Consider the following 7,572-nt stretch of genomic DNA (forward strand, 5'->3'; position numbering starts at 1 on the left):
TACAATAAGATTTAAAAGGTTTATGTTAAATTTAAACATCAACATTTCAAAAATCTGCATTGGACAAAAAAGAAGATATTAAAAGACAAAGAGCAAAATGAGCCATTAAGTTGTTTCTATGGCTGCAGTTACTAATGCAAAGAAAGAATATTCAACAAGAAAATAAAAGCAGGCTAGGAGAATAATCTAAGCACAAAATATTTGGTTTTTAATTCCGAACTAGGAAGAGTTAATTATGTTTATTGAAAGGACTGCTTTAAAGACACAAATAAGAGGCAAAACAAAACTCTCTTGTTAGCACCACTGGAGCAGAATTATTTGCATTGAGCAGTACTTGGTGTACAGAGCAGAGAACCAGTTCCAAGACATCAGCAGAGTTATTTCTGCTTAAGAGCTCTCTCCGTGTCAAGAAGAGTACCAAAATGCTTCATGAGAATTTGCATTCATTCTATTCCAGGTTTGAGGAAACTAGATTTTATTTCCCATCCACAGCACACTGTCAGTTTTTATCACTCATATCCCCTTATGTAACAGAGAGGGGCTGACACAATCCGTCCTGACTTAACAGAACCTGAGTTGTCTTCTGTAAAATCTGAAAAAGCACTTCTCTAATGCTGCAGTGACATGAAACATATTTTAACATCAGCTTATTTTTTAATACCTGAGGAAAAACCACTACCAAATAAAATACTTCATTGACACCTGCATTCTCTAAACAGTGCAACTGCATCACCATCATGGCCATTCTCCTGCACATAAATGGGACATAAATTCCACACCAGTTCAGCTGACATTTTGGTTCTATGTATTAGTTCATGCATAGTCCAGAGCCAAGGATCTATGAATACACATCAACAACAGCATCAATCATACATGGGAAGCTCAGTTAGAAACAGATTTCCACCCCTTTTACCTATTGTGACCAAGTACTCACATCCCATCAGCATCATACTGAACAGAATTTTTAAGTTTCTTAAAGTGAAACAAATCAGTATTTGCTCCCAAGGCTTGTGTCTCTGCATTTATAGTTCATGTACTGACAGCCATAAAACTCACATATATATGAAACTAGAACATCAATATACAAAGAGTGCACGCAGCATTTTGACACCCATTTCAGTCTGTACAGATTGCCAGAGTGCCCTTCATCTGTCACCCTTGCTGATGGTGAAGTTCATGATGTCAGTCAATTGACATGAACCAGTGTTGCTGCTAAAGACACAGAACTACATGACCCCATTATAAGGAAAAAACAAAAAGAAGATTCCACAAGACACTTCTTCATGGGCTCGTTACATTTCCCTAAGATTCTCATGAGGACGTTTAATGAGCCAAATTGGCTCCTAATTACAGCTGCTGAAGTCAATCCATGGGAGAGGTGGTTCTGCTCTCCCTGAGAGCAAACCACTGCATCAGTTCAGACAGTTTTTAAACAACACCCAAAAGCAGGAGACTCCAGTGGAGGAGTCAGCAAGGAGCATAACAGCTTCTGAGCCCCAAAATGGCTCTGTTCCACTCTGCTCCTCTCATTTCTGTCTGGGGTTAGGTCACAGCACTCCCAACTCTCTACACAATTTAATGCAGCAGTCCAGCAAAAAAGTCTGTAACTATTGACACTGCTGACACTCTCCAGCAGGTGAGACCAAGGGAGCAGAGGAGCCCAGTGCCCCCTGCCCCTCTTGTAGCAAGGGCCCATCCTGATCCTGATGTGGAAGTGCCACCTTGGCTGTCCCCTCGGGCTGCTGCCTGATTTAATCCTCTGCCTCGCTCACACACATCTCTGCCAGCACAGCTGATAAAACATAGCAGGGAAGGAAAAAGAAAGATGTTTCTGGATGTAACACAGTCCTATAAACCACTGCTTTAAAAGTAGACTGGTATGAAAATCAATCACTCGAGATAATCCTAAAGAAAAATTAAGAGAAAAAGCAGAGAAGAAATAAAACCAGCACTAAATGGAAAAAATGTGGTAGAAAATAAATGATGTACAGACACTTGGATATCACAAAATTTAAAAAAAAGGAGAAACTGAAGCAGAAAGTAACATTTCAAACCTAAAGTTATTTGCACACATGCTGTTTTTTAAAAATAGCAAGTGAGCATCTTTCTCAGCAATTCTCAGATACACCGATGTAAATCCATTTTATTTAAAACTTTGTTGGACATTTTGAATGTATCAATGCAAGTGCATATTGTAGGACTCACAGAGAAAAGCAAAGTGAAAAGCAAAACTACTTTTAACTTCACACACATGAAAAAGGCTCAGTGGCCCCTGTTACTTTACAATGCAGCTCCCTGAGAGGCCAAGGTGTGCTCCATTTCAAAGCAGTCAGACCAGACAACAGCTTTTCATGTTTAGTTTCTGCCATGGTTTTCCTACTGATGACATGAACCATAAATCCCTGTCTAGCTTCTATCTCAAGACATCAAAAAGTAATCTTTGATCTTATTCCCATGAGTCTCTATTGCTTCTGAAATATTTGATGTTAACATATTTGTTTATACAGCAATGTTCTCCAAAAATCCCCTTGAACACACAAAAACATGAAACAAGTTGAGTGTTTTGGTCTTTTATCAGAGGACTTGAACAAACTGTTAAATTCAGATCTGCTTGTCATGGATGTTACAATACCTGGTTGGCAAAGATGTTTTGATATCAACATCTAAAGTCCAGGCATCTTTTGTCAGATCACTGCTTCCATAACCAGGAAAAGGCTGCTGGCATCATTTGGATGTGCAGCTGTTCCTGGCAAGCTGCTTCCACGTCTGGCCACAAGTTATTTACTACCCAGGACCTGAAAGCAAAATCTTTGAGTTTACTTTGCTCTAATTTTACTTTAGGTTTCATCACAAAACTTCAGTAAACTGCACGAAGCAACCAAACAGAACTGTTTGTGTGGCAGTGGCAATACAAAGGAGGAAAACCCCAAACCAACAAGCCCAACCTCAATGCAAATCAGCCTTGGTTTCTAAATCAGCAAAGAACTGCTGGGATGACAGGGTACTATAAACTTTGAAAGTTAACTAGGAACTGATTGCCAGTAGTTCATACAGTGACATTTCTGCTATAACAATTCCCAGAAAATGTAACACTTCATGGATTGTGCATGTGAAGAAGAGATCAAAAGCACACTGGGTAGATTTTGAAAGCTTTATCTAGAATGTAATAGAGCCAAAAGTCTTTGGCAAAAGGACGGGGAAGAGCTATCAGTGAGACTGGCACATAGTTTTCATTAAAAACAGGCAGCTCATTATTAGCCATTAGGTTCTCATAATTCTGATATTACATAGCCAGAGGAGACACAAATTTGGAAATTGCTTCTTATGCAGTTCTCTGGCTAACAACTGTTCCAACTGTGACTGGGCAGAAGCATTATTTTTATTTCTGGAGTAGAAAAACTTTAGGTTACATCAACATCAGAAGGGCAAGTCCAGCCTGGAGGCATTGTCAGTGAAGGTAAGAGGATACAGAGTCTGAACAAACATGGATCACTTGGATTCCAATAGAGCACAGAAAACAGTGAGTGACAGCATGCAAAGAAACAGAGCTTAGAAATGCAGAACTAAACTAAAATCAGTGCAGTCATTTCAGGCAGATGCATTTTGCCATAAATTTAGACCCAGGAAATTGAAAGGGAAGAGGAAGTTATTCTGTTAGAAAATCCTTCAACTATTTGACTTCCCAACAGCAACGATGCTGTAAAACCGGGTACTGACATTTACAGCTTGCACAAGATTAATTAAAGCATCAGGAAATAAAACTCCATAATTAGTCCTGGAAAAGCCGCAGGTGCCAAACTGCTATTTACAGACTGAGGGGATGTAATATTTTAAAATTAAAAATTGTTATGCATCAACTACAAGGAGACAGAAGGAGAAATGCACAGCTAGCTCAAAGAAAATAACACTCGAGCATCAGCAAAAAGATAACTGAAACTTTGCTTATGATAGTTTTGTTAACCTTTTCCTGGTATTCTGATAAAGAGAACCCACCAGTTCTAGAGGGCTGAAAGCTTTCCTGAAGTTATGACCTCCTTCCTCCCATCTTATTTTCTTAATTTTGTCTGCAAACATTACTCCTTGCCATTTCTTAAATATCTGTGCAGTGTTTTAGAATAATATCTCCACCTCTACCTGTGGTGTACCATCAGAGGGATGGAAGAAATGTCACCCATAGAAACACCTGTACCAGGTTTATTTTATTTCTTTCCCCTCTCTGCACTTGGTGCAATCTTACATAAGCCAAACATTCCCTTAAGAATTAAATATTCGGTGCTTTTGTGGCTCTTGGTATTTGACTTTTCTGTTTGTTTTAATTTGGCTGGTTGTTTTTTGTTTTAATTTTGAAACTATGAGTTCCTTAGAGCAATCTGAGTCACCAAACTTAAAAATTCATCTGATAGTGGAGGTCTGATCTTTTTGCCCTCTGCACAAACTTAATTTAAGATGCCTTATTCTTTGAATAACAATGCTTTTGGGTTTTGTGCACCAACCACTCCTGCTGGCACAACCTCAGTGTGCTTTTTAACACTTACTGATCTTGTATGTTGGATTTAGGCAGAAAAATGGCTACTTTAGGGATGTTTATTGGGCTTCACAGTGAGATAAGCAGCAAATGGTCCTTAATGCCAAGCACAGCTCTACACATTCAGAGAAGAGCTTTGAGTTGTACATCCAACTTCAAACCTGCTTCAACTTCAGTCCTTTCATTCTGTTAAAAGTTCTTTTTCTAGCTGCACCTATCCTTTATTTCTGCTAAATTAAAGAGAGTGGTTGAAGCAACGTCCATTCTATTCTTACATAGTGTCCACATTTATGATTTTGTCATGGCAGAAATCTTGCACAACATATAAAACTGGGGAAAAGCCAAGATATTTAACTATTGAGGAGCTTTCTGTTGCTAGAACCACTAACCAAACAAAATGGGGCAGAAATTATTGAAGCACAAAAAACCCCCCCAAAAAACCCCAAAAACACGCAACCAACCAACCCCATGTATCTTTATTCCCTACTACCAGCTGCAGGAATTTTCATTCTACTGCACCTAAAACGTTGCTCCCAACATATAGAGAGCTGTCTATACATCACCTTATGCAACCTATCTACTGAGATTTACATATTTGTGCATCTAAAAACCAACCAGCTTGCCAGGGCAGTAAAACACCAAGTATATACAAAGTAAGAAAAATACAAGGACTGTACCTAAGACATTTTCTCCGTGCTGCTCTTTCCAGAGTCTTGGGAAAGCTCCAGCTGGACGAGCAGGAACGGCAGCTCCTGTGGGATAGAGGAGCGGGAGCTGCCCAAAGTCACCTCGTCAAACACTGACCTGGAACCACCCGAGAGAGGCAAAGGCCCCAGACCGCTGCAGGGCCGGTTTCTCGAGAGATTAAATGGTAAAATGGGACCCTGAGAGGAAGGAACCGCTAAAGGGAGCTGGTTTGAGCCTCCCCCAGCACCCTGCAGGGGCCTGCCCGGCACGGGAAGGTGCGAGAGGCCGCTGGGTTCCGTGTCGGGGGGCCTGAGGGAAGTACCGGGAAAAGGGAATGGCCTGCGGGCTCCCAGCAGCTCTCTGGGAAAGGCCCGGTGCGGGCAGGGCAGGGCAGGGCAGGGCAGAGCCGAACCGAACCGAACCGAACCGAGCCGAGCCGAGCCGGGCCGAGCCGAGCCGAGCCGGGCCGAGCCGAGCCGAGCCGGGCCGGGCCGGGCACAGCTGACCCAGCCCTGGCCGGAATGGCCTCTCAGCTGAGGGGCCGGCGGGCCCGCCCTCCGCTCTGCACCCCTGAGGGCAGGGACGGCCCCTGAGGGAGGGGGGAAGCTCTTGCTTCCCAAGGCTGCCCCTCCGTGTCGTCTGCCATGTCTTCACTCTGTTCTCTGGGGCTGTGCTCCCTTCTTAGGCGCTGCTTTGGGAAAAGCTCCACAGAACGTCCTCACCTGGGGCTCTGGTGAGGGAGCAGAGCTGGCCTGCCCTGGGGGCGGCCTTACTTCAGCCTTCTCCTTACACGTTCCTGGCCTAGAAGAGGGTGAGGAATCACTGAAGGGGTGAGGAGGAATTCCCCTTTTCCCCACTCAGCTGAGGAAGACCCTTGAGGAAATGGAAGCCATAGGATGGAGGCGGGCGCCAAGCAGGTGAGGAAGGCGGTTCCCAGCAGTGATGGAGTCCCTGCTCAGGGAGGAGGAAGGACAAAGCACCACAGGGCTGTGAGGCTCCACAGGACCTTTCTCAGGAGCTTAGGGATTGGAGAAACTACAAATTTAAAAAGATTAAATACCGGTGTATGCTTTATGTAGAGAAAAACAAATAGAACAAAATGTAAGAGTGCTGATGCTTTAAGATAGATGCTCTAAAATGCTGCAATTCCCCCCAAAATTAATGTTTGTGCTTTCTACTTTGTACACTCCAGGAAAGAAAAGCACTTAACATATTTCATTTAAAGGATATAAAAACGTAACTAAGAGTATTTGAGTTATTTAAATATCAGTTTCAGTGATGTTCATCAGCATAACTTTTTTTCAAAATTGGCTATGACACCTTCAAACTGCATTATCAGACTGTAATCACCAAAGCTTTTTGTGAATGCTTACAAAACCAAAAATGTTTATACAGTTCTTTAATATCAGCTGCCATGTGTAAACATTCCTGGTTGCAACAGATATAATAATGTGGAGGTTACAAAACTGCAAAGGAGTAGAACTGAGCAAATTGGAAACAATTAGAAAAAAATTACATGAGACTATTTGGGTCTGTATTCAAACCATAGTAAGGGTGACTGATATGTAATTTTGGATCAAGAATGGGCTAGCTTGGTCTTTTTAATAGTCTTAATGATCTATAAAAGTCTATAATTTCAACCATTTAAATTAACTTGAATGTGTTATCATTTGACAGCAGAGAAATTATGCTAATAGGATTATTGTTATATTAAAAATGGTGCTAATTTGAGGCTTTAAAAATACAGATGTACAACTCAAATGTTGTATTCTTGTTAGCCATGCAGTAGGACATGACATAAAGTAGGTATTTTGTCATTGTCAAAACCAAAACGGCTCTAGTGAACAATAGATTGCACATCTTCTCATTATGGGAGGGACCATACTTGTCAGCAGAACAGAGTGACTCAGAAAACATTAGTGGATAAAAGTAATAACAGAAAGCTGTTGCCAGTGGAAGGAAAAAGAGGGGAAATGTCATTCTCAGTTGTGGTGTTATTTGCTGGAAAGCAAAGCTGTAAAGCTATCTCATATATAAAAAGAAAATTCTGATTTTAATGGGTTGCTTCCACCAGCACAGAAGCAATGCAAGTAAACTATTTGTCATGCCAAAGGTTAATTGATGGATTTCCAGCTCAAAACAAAAGCAAACCAAAAAACATTGTGTCTGAAAGGATAAGAAGGAAAATGCAGCCAGGTCTGTAGTGATAAAGGTGCTGAAGATCTGCTTCAGAAACCAGCAGTTTGAAATGGCACAACCACATTTGTTTAGTGATACCTGGAAAATAGCTTATTCTTTCAGGGGTCATTTAAAAATGTCTTTTGCTTTGTGGGGAATATTTTAATATCAAGAAATGAACC

The sequence above is a fragment of the Molothrus aeneus genome, chromosome 11 (genome assembly GCF_037042795.1).
Source record: "Molothrus aeneus isolate 106 chromosome 11, BPBGC_Maene_1.0, whole genome shotgun sequence".
NCBI classification, from domain to species: domain Eukaryota; kingdom Metazoa; phylum Chordata; class Aves; order Passeriformes; family Icteridae; genus Molothrus; species Molothrus aeneus.